This window comes from Pinus tabuliformis, chromosome 7, assembly GCF_031772625.1.
Source record: "Pinus tabuliformis cultivar Carrire ecotype Pingquan chromosome 7, CPIR1, whole genome shotgun sequence".
Taxonomy (NCBI): domain Eukaryota; kingdom Viridiplantae; phylum Streptophyta; class Pinopsida; order Pinales; family Pinaceae; genus Pinus; species Pinus tabuliformis.
Window position 1 is genome coordinate 1705383538 of NC_142293.1, and position 27322 is coordinate 1705410859.

The 27322-nt window shown below is 37.0% G+C and overlaps 3 non-coding genes across 3 annotated transcripts; 1 reads left to right on the forward strand and 2 right to left on the reverse strand.

The window, feature by feature from the left end:
- Positions 1–6136: 6136 nt before the first annotated feature.
- TRNAC-GCA (transfer RNA cysteine (anticodon GCA)) lies at positions 6137–6208 on the forward strand. Its single transcript has one exon. It is a non-coding gene; the product is annotated as a tRNA-Cys (tRNA).
- A 465-nt stretch (positions 6209–6673) lies between these two features.
- TRNAS-AGA (transfer RNA serine (anticodon AGA)) lies at positions 6674–6755 on the reverse strand. The gene has a single exon. It is a non-coding gene; the product is annotated as a tRNA-Ser (tRNA).
- A 6501-nt stretch (positions 6756–13256) lies between these two features.
- TRNAS-AGA (transfer RNA serine (anticodon AGA)) lies at positions 13257–13338 on the reverse strand. Its single transcript has one exon. It is a non-coding gene; the product is annotated as a tRNA-Ser (tRNA).
- Between the last annotated feature and the right edge of the window lie 13984 nt (positions 13339–27322).

Consider the following 27322-nt stretch of genomic DNA (forward strand, 5'->3'; position numbering starts at 1 on the left):
GTTGCTCTGGATTTTTTTCTATGGGTAGCAAAACAACTAGGGTTTCAACACACAGTTGAATCGGATTGTGTTACATTCGATATCGTGAGCAGAAGCAGAATGTGAGCTTATGCCCAGGCTTTGCTTCAGCACCTTGTGATGGATAAGGGTAAGAATTTAGTGTTGGAAATTGTTCAGTATTTGGTGAATCAATATCAGATTCAATGGTCTTGGATATGCTGATTGATTTGTTAACCAGGGCTAAGATGTTTGATGAGGTTATTGCAGTGTTCTTTCAATATCTTTTCAGAAGCAAATTCGACATACAACAATGGTTTTCTTGCAGAAAACAATGAAGGATTTCAAATCCGTGAACTTGATACAAAAGACAATGATAATGGTAACAGTCTTGATGATGTGGGTTCAGTGTTGAATGCCTCCACTAAGAGCACAAAAAAGAAGCCCTCAATCTTTTCACAAAAGACAATGATAATGGTAACAGTCTTGATGATGTGGGTTCAGTGTTGAATGCCTCCACTAAGAGCACAAAAAAGAAGCCCTCAATCTTAAATGCATTTGATATCATTTCTCTTTCATGAGGCTTTGATCTATCATATTTGTTTGAAGAGAAACAACTAAAACATGATAAACGCTTCACATCTACTCAGCCCGTTGCCAATATCATCTCAAAGTTCGAGGAAATAGCTAAGCTTGAAAATTTCAACGTGAAGAAGACAGATTACAAGGTGAAGATGCAGGGGTTTGTGGGACGGAGGAAAGGGAAATTATCTATTGTTGCAGAGATATTTGAGGTAACTACTCCTATATTTGTGGTGGAGTTGAAAAAAGCCAGAGGCAACACACTGGACTATGAGAAATTCTATGAAGAAAAGCTCAGACCTGGCCTCAAAGACATTGTCTAGGCTTAGCATGGTGATCCCATTTAATGCCCATTTTCAAATTTGTGGACACAACGGTTGAAAATTTGACTGATGATGATTCGTCAGATCAATTAGCGAAGGCCAATATTCAGTTCCTTCTAATTCAAGGTTATGTCCCCTTCATTCTCTGTTTGTAAAGTTCTTATGATTTATTTTAAAAAACAGACATGGAATTCTCTACTAGGGGTCTCTTGTATAGTTGCAGTGTGTTAAATATCTTCTGCATGTTTGACTCGCTGAGATTGGTGTGCACTTCTGTAAACCATAACAAAAGATATGTCAAAATTTCTCCGTAATCGTGACATTCGTGAACCAGTTTTCCTTTAATCTCGACTTTCGTGAACGAAGAGTTGTGAGTCCGCCTTTCAAGTTTTAACCATTTCCTTTTGTTTTTGTTTTTTTTTTTTTTCTTGGTTTCAAATGGTGGGTAAGGGTAGTTGGCCTGAAATTGAAAGGTGAAATGATAACGTAACGTGGTGGGTAATGTTCGCTGGCATGAAATTGAAGGGTGAAATGATAATGTTAGGAGTGTTAACATGGGTAACTTAGCAAGAAGTCATTAAAAATGTGAAATGATAATATTAAGAGTGTTAACATGGGTAACTTAACAAGAAGTTGTAAAGTTTTTTTTTAAACAAATCCTCTACAATTTCTATGATTGTTTACACCACAAATACACATGGAGTAAATGCAATAAACAAACTTCCATTGTTAAGTAGTTTTCAAGCATCCACTGGAAGTTTCATGATGGATTACGCTACTAGCAAAAACAATAATGAATTTGAATTCATTTTGTTCACAGCTTAGCTTTGAAGAATCTGCCTGAAATTTCATGATTTGTTACGTCGTGGAAGATTCATTATTATACTAACCTAAGTTTTGTAATGTTGGTGGTCCATGGGACATTAGCAGCTAAAACCACTCCACATTCCATGTGCCATTTGGCATGTGTCAAGTTGTATAGTATTTTCTAGATACATACATCACCATCCACAATAAAGTAAAAGATACAACCTCACGATTTACCATAATGAAAAACTGAAATAACACACTTATCATTTCTAGTCATGAGAAAGCAAAAGGTAAATTACAACGGTAGAACATCACTATCCCCAACATAAAGCAAAACTGAAATAACACACTTACCATATTTGGTTTTTGAATGCATTAATCACATTTATTAGATATTTATGGGAAATTTTGTATTATTCAATAATATTTTGTATACTAAAAGTTTATGAAAGTTCTATTTAAAAAGTATACAATCATTCAGAAATTTCTAATTATTTTTAAGAATGTAAAAATAATTTTACTTTAATTAAACTTTTCATTTAAAACATGTAAAAATAAAATATTCAATAGTCATTTATTAAATATTTTATAGGATATTTTGCTTTATTCAATAATAAGTTGTTTATAAAGTCTCTATTTAAAGGGTATAGTTCGAATTAATTATTGCGCCGTGAGGTGCTCTAGCCCAATATGGAAGAGGTGTTGTCTTGTCATGTTATATTATGTAAACATTTTACTTTGTCAAATAAAATGAAAATAAAAATAAAAATAATAAAATAATTATATTTATTAATAAAAATAAAAATCTCTATCTTAAAAATTTTTACTTGGTCCAAAATAAAATAAAGAAAATTAAAAATAACTTTAAACTAAAATAATAAGGTAAACTTGACTTGAACAAATTAGTCGTGGTTCAGGTTGATGAGAACCCATGGTATTCATATGGAATATAGCCTTGTATTGGAAGGTTCTTTCGTTTCTGAAGTAATCTTCAGTAGATCATAGCATACATTGAGGAAATCTGACTTTGACAATAATCATTAATTCTTCCTGAAACTTTAGTTACTAAAATCCCATCACACAAATACATCACACTCCAAAATCTAAAGAAAATGAAAGAAAGCATTACTCATTTTCATAAATTAGCAACCAACATAATTTCCTTATGTAGATTTAGTTATTGAAGTACCCCCACACAAACACATCTCACTCAATATCCAGAGAAAATGAAGAAAAACATTCAAACCCGCTCTAATAATTTTCATATATTTTTCACAAGGATCAAAGTGCATTTGTAGCTTTGAGTGTCATTATATTACCTCAATTGAAACCAAGGTTCCTTTCATGTTTCTTTCTATAGGTAATCTTGGCCTAGATTTCCACTCCATTGCCCTAATTCTTGATTCTTAAGTGCCCCTCAATTTGGGATGGATAACATTAGCATTGGTCCATAAGTAGTTGTTGGATAATAGATGTTTCTCTTCAATCAATTTGTTTGGTCCATTTTTAGGAAAGTTAACTCATTCAAAATCATAAACAAGAAGTCAAGGCATAAGTTACTATGTAATGGATTTACAACATCACTATCTCCACCATAAAGCAAAACTGAAATAACAAGCTTACCATATTTGGTTTTTGAATGCATTAATCACATTTATTAGATATTTATGGGAAATTTTATATTATTCAATAATATTTTATATATGAAAAGTTTATAGAGGTTTTGTTTAAAAAGTATATAATCATTCAAAAATATCTAATTATTTTTTAAGAATGTAAAAATAATTTCACTTTAATTAAACTTTTCATTTAAAACATGTAAAAAAAATATTCAATAGTCATTTATTAATTATTAAATATTTTATAGGATATTTTACTTATTCAATAATAAGTTGTTTATAAAATCTCTATTTAAAAGGTATAGTTTGAATTAATTATTGTGTTGTGCTGTCTTGTCATGTTATGTTAGGTAAACATTTTACTTTGTCAAATAAAATAATACAATTAATAATTATATTTATTAAGAAAAATAAAAATAACTCTAACTCAAACATTTTTACTTGGCCAAAAAGAAAATAAAGAAAATTAAAAATAACTCTACCTTAAAACAAAAATCACTTTCGAGTTATCTTTGGTGAGACTTTTTGGAAGCTTTTTCCAGTGGACTTTTCTAGTCTACTTTCTCTAAAATCAGGCAACAATTTATTGAAATCACAAGCTTGACGAGTAACCCTTGCACAATGGAAGTGCCCTAGGGGTTTCTTAGGGTACTTAATCCATATATACAGAAAAAAACTAGTTTAAATAACACAAATCAAGATTTCACCTCAATTTTTTCCACCACATTCCGGAAAGTCCAAAAAGTCGCACTAAAGACAACTTAAATTAACTTTAAACTAAAATAATAAGGTAAACTTATCCAAAATGTCGCACTAAAACAACTCCAAATAACTTTAAACTAAAATAATAAGGTAAACTTGACTTGATCAAGTTAGTCGTGGTTTTTGAGCTCTAGAACCCGTGGTATTCATGTGGAATATAACTTATTTAAAGGAGAAAATGAAACTAGCATAGATCCATCTTAACTCCAATCTACAAAGCATTGTGAGGGAAGCTCGTTCATGATCTTTTCTTGAATTGGAAGGTCCCTTTGTTTCTGAAGAAATCTTCAGTAGATCATAGCATACATTGAGGAAATCTCACTGTGACAATAATCATTAATTCTTCTTTAAAATTTAGTTACTAAAAGACCATTACACAGATACATCACACTCCAAAATCCAAAGAAAATGAAGTAAAACATTACTCAATTTCATGAATTTGCAAAATTAGTTATTGAAGTACCCCCACACAAAAACATCTCACTCAATATCCAAAGAAAATGAAGAAAAACATTCAAACCCACTCTAATAATTTTAATGTCTTTCTCATAAGGATCAAAGGCCATATTAAACCCACTTTTGTAGCTATGAGTGTCATTATATTGTCTCAATTGAAACCAAGACTCCTTCCATGTTTCTTTCCATAGGTAATCTTGATCTAGATTTTCACTCCATCGCCCTAATTCTTGATTCTTAAGTGCCCTACACTTTGGGATGGGTAACATTAGCATTGGTCCATAAGTAATTGTTGGATAATAGATGTTTTACTCTTCAATCAATTTGTTTAGTCAATTCTTAGGAAAGTTAACACATTCAAACTCATAAACAACAAGTTAAGACATAAATAACTATATAATGGATTTAACTCTAGACTCGTTGGCATTAGATATAAATGTCAAAACAAAAATTCTCAAACATATAATTTTAAAAACATTAAAAAAACTTAAATGGTATGAAAACCAAAGTACAACTTCTTCCATTTTAAAATTTCTCTTTACACTTTTTGAAGCAATTGCTTGTATATTTTTTTTGATAACATCGTTACATTGTTTATATGCTACACGTCATCACAGTGGGCCTCTGGGCAATATATTATGATATTATATTTTTTCCAAAGTCTAATGAATCACTATTCATTTTAAATACTTCCTAGTGTTTAAATGACATACATTACAATTCATGTGTCTGTGTTGTGTGATTATACTTTTTAAATGATACACATTACAAATTAGGTGTCTGTGTTGTGAGATTATATTTTATTTATTTATTTATAACGTTGTTCAATTGTTCAAATATATATTCTTTGAAAGCAGATTTGATATAATATGTAAACTCTATAAAGTGTATGCATACCTGTGCTGACCCAGCCCCTACAGTAGTGTTTTGCTCATCTTGATATCATTAAGAGCTCAATATTTTCAGCTTCAAAGCTCGTTTCCTCCCTGCGATGAACAAAAGTCAGTCGCAGGAATCCAGAAACCCTCGTCTACTGCTCCAGGACCAGACCATTCATATCAGGGACGCGTCGCTTCTTTACTTGCAGTTTCAGCGGCCACAGAGTAATTAAAAACCCTTAAAAATCTCCATTAAAACCCCTAAAAACCTTCATTAGCTGCAATAGCCCATTCTTGCAACACTCAAGACGATTTCAAACGCAGGAAATGCACTCTTCCCTCATATACCAGAATGGATTAAATGCTCCAAAATAAACTCCAACACAAGCCATTTCTTTAACCTGAAATGAAGGCACCTGAGTTCTTGAATTCACCGCGTCTTCCCGTCAAACCCTAGAAGCTCGATTTCACATTGGGGTTTGTACTCTGAACTTCGTGGCCGCGTTGCGGGAGGAACACGTGCTAGAGCTGCGTTAGCTAACGTATATCCTATTTGTTTTCTATTAAATTTCTTACCTCCTGACGCAGGCTTTTCCATTCCTGTTATGGGTGAAATTCCATGATCTGCTATCTTTCAAACTCCATATGAGGAGGTTATGACTCGAAAACAAAGGAGGGAATGTTGAAAAACAATTTAAATCGATATATCGGGCCTATAGCTCAGTGGTAGAGCATTTGACTGCAGATCAAGAGGTCACCGGTTCGAACCCGGTTGGGCCCTTCTGTGTTTGATATTGGTTTTTTTGACGATGCGCGTCTCTGTACCCAGCCAGGATACAGACCCAAGTTCGATTCCCGTCTATTGCAATTGTATAAACGTTCTACAACCAATAGAATGGTAAGAGAGTAGAATGTTAATTTAAACTGCTAAATTTTAGTTTGTTGTGCTCTGTTTATTCGATGCGTGTCTCTGTATCCTGCCAAGGTACAGATCCAAGTTCCATTCTCGTCTATTGCAAGTGTAGGAATGTTCTGCAAACAATAAAATGATAAGAGAGTACGATGCTAATTTAAACTGCAAAAACTTTAAAAATTATTACAACTTGCAGGACAGAGGAGCCAGGTGGTCACCGGTTCGAACTCTGTTGCGCGGGCAGAGCCCACGGCACGGCACGCCCACTTCGATGAAACATGATCTTTCTACTACAATAACTATTCCGGTGCGACCAATTCAAAGAAAACGATACGTGGACGGCAGGATTCGAACCTGCGCGGGCAGAGCCCACATGATTTCTAGTCATGCCCGATAACCACTCCGGCACGTCCACTTCGGTGGAAACACATTATCTATATCTCATACCATATCTAAGTTTGATTCCCGTCAATTGCAATTGCATAAACTTTAAGAGACTTGGATGAAAAACGCATTATCTATATTTTACCAGGGTACAGATCCAAGGTTATGATGGTTAAGTCTTTTACGAAGGTATACATATTCTATCAACTTATGATAGGAAAAAATACATACTCTTAACCATTACACTTACTTAAACTATATTTTTTAAACATGATACAACACAACAGAATAAAATAAATTCAGTCAAAAAAATATAAAATTACATCTACAAAAAATTATAGAAAAACAAATCAAAAGGTCAGCGATTTTAACTTGGTTAGTCCTATATAATCTACTATTCTATAATTACATGTTGGATTGTTATTTCCACCAGGTATCTCATATAAACTACTACTTTATAGCTCCAGGTTAAATTGTTATTTCCACCTTGTGTATCTAGATACATTGGATTGCTAAATCCACCTTATTGTTTTTAAGGTATAAAAACATTTTATTAAACTTTTTAGAAATAAATTGTATTCATTATTAAAACTAAGTTTTTTCTCAGTAGGAAAAAATCGGCATAATATATATTGAAATATATGGATCGAGATTACATTTGTGACCACAGTCTATGGAATATATGAATACAACGCTCCGAATGGGCGCATATTGAGATGCGTGGGATATAACAGCAGCTAAGAGCTGTGAATCAAAATATAAAGAGAGCATCAGCTTGAGCTAATCAACCGTGGCAAAGACATAATTAGAGAGTCTGTTATGGAGATGCGTGAGATATAAACAGCTGCATGTAGCTAAGAATCATTATTAAAACTAAGTTATCTGCTTAACCATTAACACATTTAAAAGTGCTAAATCCAATTTTGAAATGTTTACTTTAAATTCAATTACGGTGAAGTTCACACAGCTCGATGGTGCATTAATTTATTCAAATTGTTGCATGGAATCATTATATTGTTTTTTATTTTATGTATCAATGAAAGAGAATATTGTTAATAACCTATTATAATTTATCTAAATGAAAGTAATGAATTAATTTTGGTGATGTTCTTATTTGATACCGAAGTCTCACTTGTCTCCAAATTCTTGGCACCTAAGTACTAAGTGGAACAATCCATAGCACTAATGTTATGATCAAGGGCCTAAACAAAAAGGGTTAATCTTGTCGGCTCTCTACCATTTGATACCGAAGTCTCACTTGTCTCCAAATTCTTGGCACCTAAGTACTAAGTGGAACAATCCATAGCACTAATGTTATGATCAAGGGCCTAAACGAAAAGGGCTAATCTTGTTGGCTCTCTACCGTTGTCGAAATGTTCGTCAGTCGGTGTGACTACGAAATGATTGTCGGATCAAAGCTTCAAGGTTTAATTGTCAATGGTTATGCAATTTCCAATGTCGTACTCTAATCAAATTGCCTTTTTGCTTTGAAAATTATGGAAATTTCGACCATATTTTGATAAAATCCAATAGGAATTTTTCTAAATCCAAGTTAAAATTGTCAAACTTCAATATTTTGGGCGCACTAAAAGTTTTTGATGATGTTGAATCCATTTTCACCATCGAAAATATGATTCAAACACTGCTATTACAAGATTTTTTGAAATTTTTTTCCTTGGATTCTAGCGAATTTTAGTCATCCGAGCAATTCCTGCCTGCATAGACGACTCCATCTCCAACAACCCAGTCTCCAATGATGGATAAACATAAAGGTTAACGAGAAGACGTTTGTTATTGTCAATTAACGGAAGACTAGGCAAATCGAAGTTTGGAGGAGTTTGTTTGTTAAGATCCTTTATTGTTGTGTTCGACCTCGTCCCTCTACTTCGCTTAGTTGACCTACAAAAGCATCGATATGCTACAAGTTTGTCTACATTTAATCAAAATAAGTTCATTCAAACATATAGTAATACACACACACACATATGATATTATTAACGAGAGATTACAAGATTGAGATTGGCTAAGTTTGCAAGTCTCTCTCCTCTCTATCTTCCTTCTCGCTCTTCGTTGTCTCTCTCCTTAATATTCTCACTCAATAACATATGAAAAAACTCTCATCCATAAAGTTCGTGTACAATTCAACAAACTCACTCTATTCTTAAATTGTTTAACAAATCCTTAATTTAGCTCATTTATCCCTTTTTAATAGAAATCAAATAATACTCATATTTTTTTTGACTGAGCAAAATATTACAAAATAAATTACTTAGGAACTTGAACTTCCCTTGGTAAACGAATTTGGGAAACAACTCCCTTAGTAAATGAGTTTTGACCAAAAAGGTAAAAAATGATCTTCACATGTAGATGCTCATGCATCATTATTATATCTACATTATATAATAATCTTGAGTTCACATTACTTTTTCTTTATCTTTAAGATAACCCATGTGAATTATAGGTTCCCAAATTTCTAAAGCTTCTGATGTAAAGTGTAGGTCTCCCCCGATCACTATAAGGTTAATTTGAATACAGTACATATTCAAGAATTTTTCCATGGTCATTTTGATCAAAGTATGGGCCATAAACATTTAAGGTGGTCATTTCTTTCTCCAAATTAATTTAGAGCAAGGCTACCCCTAGACTTTTAGGAAAGGCCTGAGAGTTAAATAGGGTACATGAAGACCTTTGCCATCTAGTTGTATTCCCACCAAATTTCTCAATTGTATAAATGTAATTGAACTCTCTTCTCATCATGTATTATGAGAGTTCTCGAATTATTTTTTCTCCATTCATCGTTGTCGCTTAAAGGAGGAAAATGGAGGGTTTTAATGTGTTTATAAGCTTCTTGATGGGAAATTTTTGTGAGTGATTGGCTAGGTGCTTGAAAATTGAGGGTTAAGAATATATTTAAGCCCCTCACTAGGGGTAGATGCTCTAATAGTCCTAAATAGAGATAATTTATTTCCACATTTAACCTTTGATGTTGCTTGTCTTTGTACCATAGACGTAAAGGACTTCCTACATCTCTGGATTGGCTTATGGTTTTTTATCGAGGACATCTAACCTCCTTACAATATTCCAAAGTAAGTCTAGGATTCCTTTGCTTGTGGGTCGAAGGTTGTATTTTGAAGTTTCTATTTGTAAAGAGTCCCATGAGCATCTCCTAGGCTAAGTTTCCAATTGAGGGTTTTCAAGAGCACCTAACTAGGTTTCTTCTTTTATTAGGGCCTTTTCAATTATAAGTAGGGGGATAAGGGTTGAAGGCATGGGTTTGTTAATGCTTGATACACTAGGAAGAAATTCACTACTAGCTTTCAAACCTTTTATTTCTTCCTTTGAACTGTAAGTTCCAAAAACCAAATTATTCGAAGATTTATCATTCCAAGCGAAAATAATTGTGGGGACTTACCTAAGAGAGGTTGAAAATACTTATTGTCATTGATGATGACTAGGTTATGTTCCTTATGAATACCTAAGGCTGACGGACGCTCTACTCATTCTTGTACCATGACTATGCTCTACTTATGAAGCCCTTAGGCTGAGGATTCCTCTACTTATTTTCAAAAGCTTCCTTTCAATTAGAGATTTTTCCTTACAAGTAATTTAAGGGCATTCTAACAATACCATTCCCAATGCTTGAGGTTACTTCCTCTGAGCCCTTCTAAAGCGTAATTACTTACGTGCCCACAATTGTGACATCGCCCACGTTTGAAATGTATCGTCATAATCAACAATTAATTGATAATTGTCTTTACCCCTTCAAATAACTAATTCCTCATTAGAGAAATTTTGAAGTCTAAAATGAGCCTCCTAAGGAGTATTATAAAATAATAGTGGAAATAATAAAATAATATTAGATTACATCATCAAATTTAAAAAATAAAAATAAAAAATTCAATTTGTATTTTCAACTTATCTCCCTACAGTTTTACTCAAATTTCGAGCAGGAGCACTAGTTGGATGCAAAATTTAATTCATCATTTAAGGAGTATCCATTTTGCATACTTTCGATGGACTTTGCTACACAAAAAATGAGAAATACATGAAAAATATGATTGTATTCCTCAATTTTTGTGTAGAAGGGTTTATCAAAAGTATTCAACATGAATAATCCTTAAATGAGTAATTAAATTATATATACAAGGAATGTTCCCGCTCGAAATTTGAGTAAAATCATTGGGAGATAAGTTGAAAATACTAGTTGAAAAGGTAATTTTTTGTTTTTTAATCTTTTACTTTTTTACCCAAAAATGGTGAATTTTATTCTATGGTTTAGATCATCATCTTAAATCTTATTCGTTCTTATAAAGTTGGTTTTGGTTGTAGATTTTTGTTTTGAAGCCATTTTTAACCTCAAAATTCTCTAATACTTCTAAGTTTTTCCTAGTTTTAGATGCACTAATATTTTGAACGTCCCAAAGTATTCTATATCTCATAAAAATAAATTAATGTCATAATATGAAGTAAGGGAATTCCCCATTTGTAGAAAAATATACTCCCACCATTAAAAAAAAATGAGGTAGCCTCAATATTTAAGCCCAAATTTAAAGTATGCTCACTCCAATGTTATCTGCCATATTGTTTGGCTTAAGGGTTCTAAACTAAAAATGGTTGATTGTATACCCTCTGCTTCTATGTAGAACCAACCTTTAATTGTTGAATTGGATCGTTCTATACAACATTATATGATCATGGCTGGGGAACGTTTAGAGTCAAATTTAAGAGCAAAAATTATAAATAATAAAAGTGAAAGCAAAAGAGAATGAAGCCAAATATATTATCTTTTATTTATTTATTTATTTCAATTTTTAACATTCCATTAATTGTTTTAGAAAGTTTAAGAGTGATTGAAATTCATATGACAAAAGTAAAATTTTAAATCTCATTCAAATTTAGACTTCATAATTTTAAGAGTTTAATGAGAATATGGAAATAACATTTAGTAAGAGTACTGAGCCCTCTATATACTTCGGAACAACATTGTTGTTGAACTGTTTTGTCATGACTTGGCAAAAAAATCTAATTAAATAGGTTAATCAAAATTACTAAATAGGTATGTGAAGTTGTTTCTAACTTATTTTAGTTGTTAGAGGGTGATATGGATAACGAGGATCCAATATAGACAATGTTTTTGTGATATGCAATTATTTGTTGTAATATGACTTTTAAGTCTTCTAAACCCAGAAACTCTCCTCTACGGCTACTGAACCAGACCATTCATTTCACCGACGCACCACTTCTTTACTTACAGTTATAGTAACTACAGAGTAGTTAAAAACCCTTGAATACCTCCAATAGCTGCGACTCCTATTAAAAGCTTCAAAGATAAGCAAGAAATTACCCGTACGTGCAACACTCAGATGATTTCAAATGGGGAAAATGCACACTTCCCTCATATACCAAGAACTCTTAAATGCGCCAAAATAAACTCCGACACAGGCTATTCCTTTTAACCAGAAAAGAAGGCATCCGAGCTCTTGAATTCACCACATCCCTCCGTCAAACCCTAGAAACTTGTCTTCACACTTGCGTTTCTTCTCTAAACTTCGCGGCCGCCTTCCTCTAAAAACTAAAAATTTATTTTCTTCTGAAACAGGCCTTCGAATCCTGCTATGCTTGAAATTCCACAACCTGCTGAGTTGAGCTCAACCATAATTATGCTATTAGGGAGGTCTGCTCTTAACAAAGATAAAATGCAGATCATTTTTGAAAGATGTGTAGGGCCTACAACTCAGTGGTAGGGCATTTGACTGTTGATCAAGAGGTCAAAAATGCAGATCAATTTTGAAAGATGTGTAGGTTCTATAGCTCAGCTGGTAGGGCATTTGACTGCAGATCAAAACTGTCACTGTTTCAAACCCGTTTGGCCCCCCTTCCGTTACGGCTTTGGCCGTCGAGGCGCGTTTCTTGATGTTAATTTAAACTGCTTCTATTTCGATTTTGGCCCTCGAGGCGCGTTTCTTAATGTTAATTTAAACTACAAAATCTTCTAAAAAAGGTTAGAACCTGCAAATTCTAAGGTAGCCGTGGACGGCAGTTTGTAAAGGAGCCTTGATGTTAATTTAAACTGCTTCTATTTCGGCTTTGGCCCTCCAGGCGCGTTTCTTGATGTTAATTTAAACTAATAAATCTTTTAAAAAAGGTTAGAACCTGCAAATTCTAAGGTAGCCTTGGACGGCAGTTTCTAAAGGAGCCGGGGAGAAGCGTTTCTTGATGTTAATTTAAATTGTTAAATCTTTAATAAAAAGGTTAGAACATGCAGATTCTAAGGTAGCCGTGGACGGCAGGTTCTAAAGGAGCCAGGGAGCATTTGACTGCAGATTAGAAGTCACAGGTTCGAACCCGGTTGGGCTCTCGATGCGCGTTTCTTGATGTTAATTTAAACTGCTAAGGAGCCGGGGAGCATTTGACTGCAGATTAGAAGTCACAGATTCGAACCCGGTTGGGCTCTCGATGCGCGTTTGTTGATGTTAATTTAAACTGCTAAATCTTTTAAAAAGGAGTTAGATCCTGCAGATTCCAAGGTAGGCGTGGACGGCAGGATTCGAACCTGCGCGGGCAGAGCCCACATGATTTCTAGTCATGCCCGATAACCACTCCGGCACGTCCACTTCAATGAAAATCGAGCACTCTGTGTCCGTACCGTAGATAGTCAGGTTTAAAGTTTTAAAAATTGCTTCCGGTGCTAAAGCAGCCCACATGATTTTAGTCATGCCCGATAACCAGTCTAGCGCGTACACTTCGATCAAAAATGCGTTTTCGGTGTCTTCTCAGGTTTATGTACTGAAATTCGATTCCCGTTATTGCAATTGAATAGCTGTTGAGCAAAACAGAGTAGGATGTTAATTTAAACCGCTAAATTTTAAAAATTTAGTTAGAACCTACAGGATAAAGATGCCGGGACGGCAGGCTTCAAACCTGCGCGGGCAGAGAACACATGATTTCTAGTCATGCCCGATAACCACTCTGGTACATCCACATCAAAGAAAACTGTTTTCTGTTCACTCTTAGGGTGCCGTCCGAAGTTTGATTGCTGTCTATTGCAAATGTATAAATATTTTGCAGACAATTTAATAAGAAGAGAGTAGGATGTTGAACCGGCAGTTTCTAGAGTCCGTGGACGGCAGGATTTAAACCTGAGTGGGCAGAGACCACGTAATCATGTCTGATAACCATTCCGACGCGTCCACTATAACGTCTTTGCCGTTATATATTCTACAAACAGAAACGGAAAATGCAAGTTAAACTCACAAGGTGGTAACAGAAACGGAAAATCCAAGTTAAACTCACAAGGGTTTTAACAGAAACGAATAAAAGCTGCTCCTCTTAATTGAGGCAAAACTCGTAGATTCGTTTCCCATCAACATCAGGAATAATGATTCCCTCTGATCACAGATTCGTTTCCCATCAACATCAGGAATAATGATTCCCTCTGATCACAGATTCGTTTCCCATAACATTAGGAATAATGATTCCAGCTGATCATGGGAGTATTTCTTTTCTCATAACCATTAAGAGTTAATAGTGATAAAATATCTCTAACAATAGTAGCGTGAAATACGTGTTAAAAATAACATATAGAGATATTTAAATAATATTGATTATTTAAGTGATTTTTTTTTTAAATGGGTGAATACAACCATATTTATAGGTAGGAAATTATTGTTGGATTTTCACATTTATTTTATTGAGAATGGATCACATGGAATAACTTCTATTCAGATTCACTATTTTGGGATCACTTAAAAACACAGTGATAATGGTTTAGAAATTTACAAAGTGTGATAATGGTTTGGAAATATACTAAGAGTCTTGGCTTGGTTAGGCTAGGCTAGGTTCGATTCTCCCGATTTGTGTTTGCCTGGGGTGTTGGATTTTCACATTCACCTCATTGGGAATTGATCATGTGGACTAACAACCACTCACCTCATTGGGAATTGATCATGTGGACTAACCACCACTCTGATCTCGGGACCACTTAAGGCTAGGTTTGATGGATTTTCACACTCACCTCATTGGGAATTGATCATGTGGACTAACCACCACTCACCTCATTGGGAATTGATCATGTGGACTAACCACCACTCACCTCATTGGGAATTGATCATGTGGACTAACCACCACTCTGGATCTCGGCACCACTTAAGGCTAGGTTGGATCTCGGGACCACTTAAGGCTAGGTTTGATTCCCTGATTTGCGTTTGAGGGGGGTGTTGGATTTTCACACTCACCTCATTGGGAATTGATCATGTGGACTAACCACCACTCTGGGATCCACCAAGTGGACTAACCACCACTCTAGGATAACCACCACTCCCCGATCCACCATGCTAGACCACTTAAAAAGGTAATGACTCTACATGTTTTGGTGTAATAGAAAATCACAACATGACATCAAAGCCTTGGCCCAGGGTTGTGTTTGAGGGTTTGAGGGACCATTTAATTGCAATAATTTTCTCATCCATAGGGGAGATAACAACCTTTCTACCCCCAATTGAACAAAGAAAAAGACAAATATACATACACATGCAATTTCATATATCCAATTTTAACCAAAGTAAACCCAATAAACAATGAATTGAATTATAACAAACATATTAGAAGATCTAGATGACTCTCTCTAATAACTAATAAATATTACATTGTATGAATGGAAGTTTATGTGAGTAGAGTTATTTAGAAATTTTTCTTTCTAATTCATCACTCAATGTTTTAATTGTTTTGGAACAACCAATATGATTCATTTTTACAATAAATAGATAAACCACATTAATTGGTTTAAAATATATAAACAATTAAAATATTAATATAATAAATCTAAAAATCAGTTTCTAAATAAATATTATAATATTTATTATAAATATTTATAAAATATTGAAATAAAAATCCATATATACTATGTCCATACACCTTCTTAATAGATTAAGTTCATAAATAAATAATATAATGAATAAAATAATAAAATAAATATTATAATATTTATTATAAATATTTATAAATTATTAGAATAAAAACCATATACTATGGCCATACACTTTCTTAACAAATTAAGTTCATAAACAAATAATATAATGAATAAAATAATATTTAAATACTTTTAAACTCAGTGGTAAAAATATAATAAGTTATAAAATACCATGCACAATTTACTACAATTCAAGAAATGAAGAGTGCAATTACACTCTAGTTGCATTGGCATTTCGATCTTTTGAACCTCATGGTGGAAATATAATATTTAGTCCATAATCTCCTCCATAAAATACCATGCACTATGGAATGCAATTCAAGAAATAAGTGAAGTCTAATTGCACTGACCGTTCTGTTTATACAACGTCTTGGAATGATACGACAACGAAGGAATTATTTTGTTTCTTTTCAAACAAGCCTTAATCACTTTCCTAGAATTTTTAGATTATTTTAATTTATTTAATTTTTGTCATTATAAACTTATTAATAATAATTTAATATTTTTTTATTAATATTTAATTTAGTATTTTTATTAATTATAAATATATAAAAAATATCATACTTGCTGGTTTGAAACGCATAGACAAATAAATTATATAATGTGATTGTTACAAAAAAAAGATACCAATTGTTAATAGACTATGGAAATAATTATAAACATATTAATAATAATTTAATATTTTTTATTAATACTTAATTTAGTATTTTTATTAATATTTAATATGAAATTACTATTTTCAAATAATTTGTATTTATTAAATTATTAAAATAATTTATATTTTATTTTTTTTGCTAAGCAAGAGTAGGGCCTTCTATTTCATTAATAAAATACATAAATTACAATGATCCACTTGGAGTTGTGGAAGACGGGAGGGACCTGAAAGCCCAACCGAAAACGGGCAAACCACCCAACTACTAAATTCGAACAAAAAAGAAGCTGGAAGCCGGAAGTGGTTCCAAAAACCAGGAACAAAGCTGAAGTCAAAAGCGGGAAAGATGAGCTGGCTTAAACTTTTCCGACAGATCAAGCAACCAGAACCAAAGATCTTCACCAATGATCCAGCATACCCAAACCAACGGTGGAGGATAAAATCGCAACGGTAAGAAGCGTGACCCTTACCAAACCCGACCACCAACTAGCACATTCAATCCCAGCCGTCGATCCACTGCGGATGATCCAACGGCCGACGATCATATCGCACCGACCAACGTGACTGAACAATAGTGTGCGATGAAGGCGGTTTTCAAACCGACCCCCCTGCCACGTGTCGTGCTCTGAAGGTGTTCGCTACAAAAAATGAAAAACTGTTTTCCGCCCGCGAGGCCCACGATCGCCGGAAAACCATCCTCCACCCGGTATTCTGGCGTCAACCCGCGACCGCAGTCAGCACCGACCCCCAATGCACAAAATGGAGGGAACGGATGAGACGCACCAACAGAAAATGGAGAGAAGACCCAGCGGGCCCCACAAAACCACACGGGCAATCTCAACCGTCCAACCCGAAGGCCAGATCCGACGGCCAGGAACAATATCGCAGCGCCGAACCCGACCACACTATAACGTGCGATGAAGGGCGGTTTCCACAACTGCCCCCTGCCACGTGTCGTGCATTCTATGGGATCGCTCTCAAAATAACAAAACCACTTACCACTGAGAAGCCGTGCGATCACCAGAAACCCGCCCTTCGCCATGACCGCAATCCCGGAAGCGGGAAGGGGACGCCTACTGCGGCACCCCATTAAATGTTCATTCTGCCAACTCGTACCGTGTACCCTAGAACTGATCCCGAGTTTATTAAGGAGATAGAACCACAAAGTGCCACCCAAAAGCCTGGGAAACCTTGTCGAGATGAACCGGGAGTAGCTGCACCCAAACCAGACACTCAGCCTCACATGAACATCCGAGTGGGCCGAGAAGGAACCCTCAGGCCACCTCAAATCGTTGAATTCAACCCCGCTCAATATCGGAAAACCTCCTTGTCCTCAGCAGCTTGATCCTCACAGATAGCCTTTAGACGACTTGGAGGAATTTCTTGCCACTTTATCGCCTTTCCACACTCTGCACTGCTTGCCCCTTGATTGGCCAGTAAGTCAGCCAGCTTGTTGGCCTTACGTCGAACGTGGTTGAAACTTATGGTACGAAGACCCTGAAGATGCATTTGGATTCTTTGAAAAACCTGGATAAGTTTCCAATGACTCGAGACTCTTTCCGCCCAGAACCACCACTGATTCTTTTCACTGCGTTGATAGTAATCTCCGAGTCTGCTTCCACAATGATATTAGAGCACTGATTCTGAGATAGGAACTCAAGACACTGCTCCAGCGCCATCACTTCCGCCATGTTATTGGTAGCCCTGCCTAAATGGTAGTGGAAGATAAATATAATATTGCCCTCGTCATCTCTTAAAGCTCCTCCATAACCAGCAGTTCCCGGATTGCCTTTGGAGGCACCGTCAATGTTGAATTTTAGAAAGCCTTTAGGTGGGGGTTGCCAGTAGTCCTTTTCTGTTACCATGGTATTATTCTTTCTATTTCTACCTTGAGGAGTTATCCCCTGCAATCCCAGTTGCCTGAGAATTCTATGCTCTTCATCTGAAGGGGGATTCGAGGGGATATTCTTAACAGTAGAGCTGACTGTCTCTCTGATTTGTTTCAAGATAAGATCAAGAAGATGTTGTGTTGAAGACTTACCATTCTTGAAAATTCTTTTATTTCTCTCTTTCCAAACGTTCCAGATAATAAAGCAGGGTGTGAAGGCCCAGGCCAAATTTAGGACTTCATTCTCCTTGAAGTTCTTTCTCCAGTGGTTTAGGGTGTTTATGATACTTCCTCTGTCCCTATCAAACTGCTGGAAAATCGCAGAGAACAAATCCCACAGCCAGGTGGTATAAGAGCAGCTATTGAGAATATGCTCTGTTGTCTCCTCTTGCTCCTCACAGAGCTAGCATCTAGAGGGCCCCATAATTCCCCTTTTCCTAATATTCTCCCAAGTTAATATTTTCTTGTGATGAACCAGCCACATAAAAGTCTTGATCTTCATCCAACCTTGCTGCCTCCAAAGATGTGTCCAGGTCTTATCGGGAACACTATAATTTAGCCCAAGTAGACAACCTTTAGCTTCCTTAAGATTAAAGGCTCCTTGCTTGTTATTACCCCATCTCAATTGATCCTGCCCTTCTGTTTTTAAGATCATCCTTTTCTTGAGCAGTTCCCCCAGAGCCTCTGCTTTGATTTTTAGGGGGCTGTCCTCACCACATTCAATGTTTCTCCAGCTTCTCCATTTTTCAGGGGTCTGCAAAAGATCCCAAAAATCCTTAACTCTGATTAACCCTTGGGCATCTGTTTCCTGCTTTAGGTTAACAAAATTCTCTGTTAACAGAATTGGTTCCTGCTGCCATTTGTCCTCCCAGAAAAGAGCCAGATCTCCTGCTCTAATTTCCCAGAAACTATTCTTTTGAACTAGAAATCTGTTCTCCCAGGCTCTGTTCCATATGCAGGAGCCTTTTATAGTTCCAGCCATTCTTATGAGATCATTATTGTGCCACGAGCTGGCATACTTCTCTTTCCATATCCTTGCCCACTGAGCTTTTGGCTCCTTCACCCATCTCCACCAGAGTTTGGCTCCTAGAGCTTTACAAAGAATCTCTTGATCGTCCAGGCCCAGGCCCCCTGACTCTTGGGTTTGCATATTTTTTCCCAGGAAACTAGGGCCCATTTCTTTCTAGTTTCCTCCTTTCCCCACAAGAAGTCTCTTTGAATGTCTCTGATTTTCTCTAGAACACCTTTTGGAGCTGGGAGTGCTGATAACATAAAAACTGGGATGGATTGAAGAACAGCCTTAGTCAGAACTAACCTGCCAGCCAGGTTCAGGGCACGGAAGGTCCACTTATTAACTCTATCTTGCATCTTATTAAGTACCGTTTCCCAAATACTCTTATGCATGGGTCTGGCAGTAAGAGGTATTCCTAAATATTTAGAGGGGAGGGAATCCCTTTGAAATCCAAGAATTCTCGAGATGTTTCTTTGGATGGCAATGTTAGTGTTGAAGAAGAAGATTTTTTATTTAGAGAGGTTGACTTCCATACCTGTAGCCAGGGCAAAATCTTTGAGAATTTGTTTGAAGGCCAAAGCCTCTTTGACTGTTGGAACACCTTGCAGTAAGGTATCATCAACAAATTGTTGATGAGTCAGCACAGAGCCATTCTCTGAAATTTGAAGACCCCTAATTTTACCCCTATCCTTGGCCTGCTTGATAGATCTCCCAAGCCCTTCCATCATAAGAATAAAAAGGAAGGGAGAAAGAGGGTCTCCCTGCCTGAGGCCTCTAGAAGGATTGAATATTTCTGAGGGGGATCCATTAACTAGAATGGAAAAGCTGGAGGAGGACACCAGTGCCATAACCCATATGACCCAGTTGTGGTCGAACCCAAAGGCATAGAGAACCTTCTTGATATAATTCCAATTCACTTTGTCATATGCTTTGGCAATATCCAATTGCATGAGCATCCCCGCCTGTTTTTTGTTGGTTAGCGTGTGCACCACCTCGTGTGCTTGAATAATGTTGTCAAGAATCTGTCTTCCCTCCACAAATCCTGATTGTTCTTCAGACACAAGCGAGGGGAGGAGAGTTTTGAGTCTATTAGCCACTAATTTGGATATTATCTTGTAAACCACATTACATAAGGCAATTGGTCTGAACTTGTCTGTCGATAGAGCAGTATCCTTTTTGGGGATAAGAGAAATAAAGGAGGTATTGAGGGCTTTCAGGATAGTTTTGCTTCTCCTAGAATCCTCAACCACATTCACAATGTCCTCTTTGACAATATGCCAACACGCCTTAAAAAAATCCACATTGAACCCATCTAGGCCTGGTGCTTTACCATTATGCATATCTTTGAGAATCTCGCTGACCTCCTCCTCCTCCACTGGTCTATTGAGGTTAAAATTGTCCTCTCTGGACACCAGTTTGGGGATATACCCTGTGATTCCCTTGATGGCCTGATCCCTGTCAGGAGTGTCTTCCCGAGTGATAGTCCAGAAATGTTGGACAAGCACCGCTTCAATATCTTTATGAGTGGTCTGGATTTCTCCTCCCTCATCTTTAATCATGGAGATCCTGTTGTGAGCTCTGTTAGCTATTGTGGATTTGTGAAAAAATCTAGTGTTCCGTTCTCCTTCCTTGAGCCACTGAATTCTGGATTTTTATCTCCAAAATATTTCCTCTTGTTTGCATAAGTTTTCCCAAACTAGATGGTATTTATCAGCCTGTTCACTTTTAGCTTTATCAAATCCTTCATTTATCAGATCCTTACTAAGTTCTAGCATTTTGATTTCCACTACTTGTTTCTCCTCAAAAATGTTACCAAAATCTTTCTGATTCCATTCCTTTAGTCTGAACTTAATGTGCTTCAATCTTTTATGAAGAAGAAACATCTTAGATCCTTGTATTTGCAAGTCTTCAGCCCACCATTTTTCAATGTTACTAATGAAATCCGGATGGGAGAGCCAGATGTTTTTGAATCTGAAGGGTTTATTCCTACCCTTAATTTCCAACTAAATTGGCCAGTGATTTGAACCTCCAAAAGGAAGCACTCTGGTTGTAATCTCACTATTTAGAAACATTAATTCCTCCGATATCATGAACCTGTCCAACTTAGACGCTACCTGCGCCTCACCTCCTCTTTTATTGTTCCATGTAAAAAGGCCATTGCTTGAATCTGAATCAACCAATTTCATATTGTCTATAAATGTTTGAAACGCTAAGGAGTCTTTATTGAGCATTCTGGAACCCCCTTTTTTTCTAAGAGACTTTTGATCATGTTAAAATCTCCACCCAAGATCCAAGGCTTTTCAATCTGTCTGCTCCTGAGGTCACTAAGGGCTTCTAACAATCTGAGTTTATCCTCTAATTTTTGAGGTCCGTAAACATTTGTTACCAGGAATGTTTCCGAAACCCCAACAGGTTGAATGACCACTGAAAGATAATTTCTTGATGCCTCTGCATCCAAAATGTTGATCCTGTTTGGGTTCCAAAGAGTAAGAATACCCCCCGCTGTGTTCTCAGCTTTAACCTCTAGAAACTCATATCTCATGAGCCATTTGCTGTGTATAAGTCTTATTTTCTGAATGGAACATTTCGTTTCCTGGATGAAAATCATGTCTGACATATCTTGTTTCATTCTAGAACTAAGCAATCTTTGTTTTCTCTTACTTCCTAAACCTCTGATATTCCAAGATGTAAATTTCATATTTAAAGATTTGTAAAGGAGTAACTGGTTAGGTCTTTCATCTTACCAGAATCTGTCATTAGCTTTCCACATTCCATCAAAAGTTCCTTCTGCTTTTTCTAGCCTCTCTTTTTACCAACATTTTTAGGAGCTAGTCTCGGGGATGGTTTCATTGCTTTCACTCCTTTGATTTCCAGCTTGTCAGTGTTTAATCCTGTTTCTGACCCTCTTTCTTGAGTCTTCCATAAAAATAGCTGTTGTATTCTGCTGCAGTCCTCTTGGGGTAGTAAGTCTATCCCTCCCTTGGTTCCCTGCAACAAGAACCCTTCCAGATCTAGGTGTTCCTTCTCTAGGATTTCTTGTAGTTCATGGTCTTCTAGATCTGTTTCACTTTGGGTCATTTCCATATCCATTTCTGCTTCAGTCTCCCTATTCATAGTTTCTTGCCTGTTACAAATCTCCTGTGTTATGTTATAGTTCTCCCCCTTCTCTTGTTCCTTAGGTCCTTCCTCCATTGCTAGGTCTTCACTTGTCATTTCTTCCTTTTCTTCCAGCACTTGAAACCTGTTCGGGTTGTTCTTCTGCCCCTCACTGCGCTGTTGCCTTGAGCCCTTTCTGCCTCCTTTTCCTCTACTTACCACTTTCTGAAAGTTTTCAGAATCCTTCACATTATTCTGTTCTCCTTTATTGTCTACTTTACTAAGGGGGCAGTCTCTAATCAGGTGCCCATGTTCATGGCATCTACGACATCTGAACGGGATATGCTCATAATCCACCGTTTGGACCCATTCCTCGTCCAAAACTTCCAGGATTACTTCATCTGGGAGAGCTCCTGATAGATCCATTTCTACACAAATCCTAGCATAGGAAGTATATTTACCCCTTCTTGTGGCTTCCGAAGCTTTCACAAAACGACCTAGTTTATTGCCTATGGCAGCAAGCGACCCATGTTGCCAATAATCGAGGGGTAGGGAGTAGAGCCTTACCCAAACAAGTACTGAGGTGAATGTCTCCCTTTCTGGAACGAAATTCATCTTCCACGGCCTCATATAGAGGCCTGCTGCTGCGAAAAAGTAGGGTCCTCCTTCAAATATTTTGTCTTTATCCTCAATATTAGTAAATACCACAGTAAAAAAACCCTTTGACCCCAGATGGAGTTCAATTCCTCCTTTGGGTTTCCAGTGGTATTTGATCCATGTTTGTAATGCCTTTTCAGATGGCCAAATTCCCATGAATTTGCATATTATGGCGTAAGTCCCCATATGTTCCCTGTGCTCCTGCAAAGCAGGATCATTCAACACTATTATCGGAGTAATCACCGGTTGGGGTCTGCACATTCCCTTTCGATCTTTGTCCCTTGTTCCCTGGCTTTTGTCTTCTTCCTCTTTGTCCTTTGCGCTACAGTTCTCTTTGGTTCTGGCCCCATCTGACTCCTTTTCATTATTTTCCCCCCTTCCTCACCAGAACTTCTAACTTTACCCATTGGTGACTTGCCTCTGCTAGCCGTTGCTTCCTTGTAGGAGGGAGTGGAGCTCCCTCCTCTGCTACGCTCCATCAGGAGCAACCTCCGAGCCCCTCTGTAACTCTATCGTCGCGCCCTCGAATTCGCTCTCTCCGCCGAGGTTCCGTCCGCTTTCCTCGTCTTCTTCTGACATTCACTTTCAAAATCCAAAATAATTTATATTTTATTAATATTAATTAAAAAGAATATATTTTTTATGATATTAAATAATCTATTAAATATTCATTATATTGAATATGTTAGATCAGAGCATACATAACACACAACGGATTTATACTCAGAGACAAACAAATGGAGAAACAACAATATTACTCAACCAGAAACAACGAAATAGATAATCACTGGAGAACAGAAATCACTTTTCATTACATAACAGGCTTGCACAGTGGATATTCAACCCTAGCTCCGATACCAGTTGTTAGATCAGAGCATACATAACACACAACGGATTTATACTCAGAGACTTAGACGAAAATAACAAAGAATAATTTCAGAGACAGACAAATGGAGAAACAACAAGATTACTCAATCAGAAATAGCAGAATAGATAAAACAATCTTTTTTTGCTAAAGAAAGAGTGATGCCTTCTATATCATTAAATCAAACATAATTTACATTATATACACATTTCCACCATACTGTGTGGTCTAAGGCAAAAAGGAGAATGCCCGACTGAATACAAGCCCTCAAACCCCCAAAAAGTAGTCGCCCAACCCTTTTGAGTACAAACAAAAATAAGCAATGGGAATCATAGGGCACGTGAACCCTCCCCACATATAGCCACGCCAACAAAAATCTAACCTGCCTCTTAATCGTTGTCGTCCATTCTTCTTTTTCAAGCTGACGTCGGAGATACAAATCGCACCATGAAGAAGCAAAATGATTAACCCCCAGACCACACCAAACCGCTCGCTCAATCCAGATTGTTGATCGGCCTTGTAAAATCCACGTGTCATGAGTTGTATGGCATCGCTGCTAAATTTTCAAAACCACCTTTGGCTTGAAAGCGATGTGATCGCTCCAAAACCACTTGGGAAGCAGTTTTGTTTCCCACCACTGGAAAATTGGGAAATGTTGCCGCTGAAACGGGTGCCATCGATTATTACTTTCAACCTCTCTCCTGACTGAGAAAACCTTGCTTCAGACTTCGTGGATTTTCAAGGTTGAGATTACCATGGCTGCTGAGGCCGACCCTGGCCAGTCTTCCACCGTAGACCTGTCTGACCAAAATTGTGATTCTTGCAGAAATCTGCTCATTGCGAATTGGCTTCCTTAGTTTTGTTCTTATACACTTCTTTGTCCTCTTCCGCCTGGTTATGGCAAAGTTCTCTTAGGTTGCTCTGCGACATTGCGAGCCAATCCATTGAAATTATGTTATCCTTACAGCTAACACCTTGGTTGGCTAGAATGTCCACCAATTTGTTGGCCTTTCTTCGCACATGGATGAATCTAAGTGTGCGTAGTCCCTAAAGAGGTCCCTGAATTTTATGGAGAACCTGTATTAACCTCCAGTTTTTTGTAACTTTTTCTAGCCCTGTTACATGACTAATTCTCTTAGCCGCGTTGATGACTAACTCTGAATCAGCTTCTATTATCACATTTTGGCAGTTGTCCTGTTTCAGAAATTCTAAGCATTGCTCCAAAGCCATTAATTCTGCCATGTTGTTGGTGGCTTTTCCTAAATGACCATGGAAGAGGGAGATAATGCTTCTAGTTTCATCCCGAAGAACTCCTCCAAATCCTACCATTCCCGGGTTACCTTTTGAAGCTCCATCGATATTATACTTCAAAAAACCTTCCGGGGGAGGATTCCAGAATTCTTTAACCGTTTCCCTCATGATTATTCTCCTGTTTAGACCTTGTGGAATGAGCCCCTGCATGCCTAACTGCCTGAGAATTGTTAACTCTACTACTAAGGGAGGATTTTTGGGGAGATCCCTTACTGTGGTGCTGACTGTCTCCTTAAGTTGTTTCAAGATTTGCTCCAACAGGCGAAGAGAGGAATTCTTCTCTTCTTTGAAGATTCTTTTGTTTCTTTCTTTCCACACATTCCATATAATGAAAATTGGCAAAAGAGCCCAGGTAGAGTTAATAACTTCATAATCTGAAAAATTATTCCTCCAATTGTTTAGGGTGTTAGTGATACTTTCTTTGTCTCTATCAGATTGCGTGAAGATGGTGGCAAAAATATCCCATAACCTGGAGGTGAAAATGCAGCTATTGAGAAGATGTTCCATGGTCTCCTCTTGGGCTTCACAGAGCTGGCATATGGAGGGTCCCAGCATACCCCTCTTTCTAATATTATCCCAAGTTAAGATTTTCCTGTGGTGAACCAGCCACATGAAGAGTTTGATCTTCATCCAGCCTTTGTGCCTCCATAGCTTCTGCCAAGTTCTATCCGGAGCTTGGGATTCCAGCCCAAGGAGAATACCTTTTGCTTCTTTAATATTAAAGTTGCCCTCTTTGTTGTTACCCCATCTTAGTTGATCCTGCCCTTCAGTAACTAAAATCATCCTCTCATCCAATATCCTCTTAAGGGTCTCTGCTCTACTGTTGAGGGTTCTATCCTCTCTGCCATCTATTTTCCTCCAGGTTCTCCATTTTCCTGTGTTGTTGGAATTCTCCCAAAAGTCCTTTACCTTCACTAATCCTTGGTTGTCTGTCTCATGCTTGAGGCCCAAAAATTCCTCTTTCAATAGTGTAGGTTCTTGTTTCCATTTTTCCTCCCAGAATAGTGCCAGATCTCCCTCTCTGATTTCCCAGAAACTATTTTTTTGAACCACCCCTCTGTTCTCCCAGGCCTTGTTCCATATGGGAGAGCCCTTCATGTTTCCAGACATTCTTATGATATCAGAAGAAAGCCAAGCGCTGGCATATTTTTCCTTCTAGATGCTTACCCATTGAGCCTTAGGATCCTTAACCCACCGCCACCAAACTTTGGCCCCTAGAACCTTACTGAGAATCTCTAGATCATCCAATCCTAGGCCTCCTTGGTTCTTGGGTTTACAGATATTTTCCCATGAGACTAAAGCCCATTTTTTCCTTGTTTCCTCTTTGCCCCAAAGAAAATATCTTTGGATATTTCTAAATTGTTGTAAGACTCCTTTTGGAGCTGGGAGAGCTGATAGCATAAAGATTGGGATAGATTGGAGCACTGCCTTTGTAAGAACCAATCTACCAACCAGATTTAAGGACCTGATTGCCCATTTCCTGACCTTATCTTGCATCTTAATGATTAACGGTTCCCATATGTTCTTGTTCAAAGGTTTAGCCGTTAGAGGAACTCCCAAATACTTAGAGGGGAGGGACTCTCTTTGAAAGCCAAGAATTCTAGAGACATTTCTCTGAATGGCTATATGGGTGTTAAAGAAAAATATTTGTGATTTGGAAAGATTAACTTCCATACTTGATGCCATAGCAAAGTCATTCAAAATTTGTTTGTATGCTAGAGCTTCCTTGACTGTGGGAATTCCCTATAACATGGTATCATCTACAAACCATTGATGAGTCAGAACTTGACCATTCTCCGAAAGTTGTAGTCCTTGAATTTTTCCTGTCACTCTAGCATGCTTAATGGACCGCCCCAGCCCTTCCATCATGAGGATGAAGAGAAAAGGAGAAAGCAGATCTCCCTGTATGAGTCCTCTAGAAGGAAGAAAAATTTCAGAGGGAGAGCCATTAACTAAAATTGAAAAGCTGGAGGAAGTCACCAGGGCCATGACCCATCTGACCTAATTATGATCAAAACCAAACACAATAAGCACTTTCTTGATATATGTCCAGTTCACTTTATCATATGCTTTGGCTATGTCCAATTGCATGATCATACCCGCTTTCCTTTTACTAGTTAATGAGTGGACCACCTCGTGAGCTTGAATG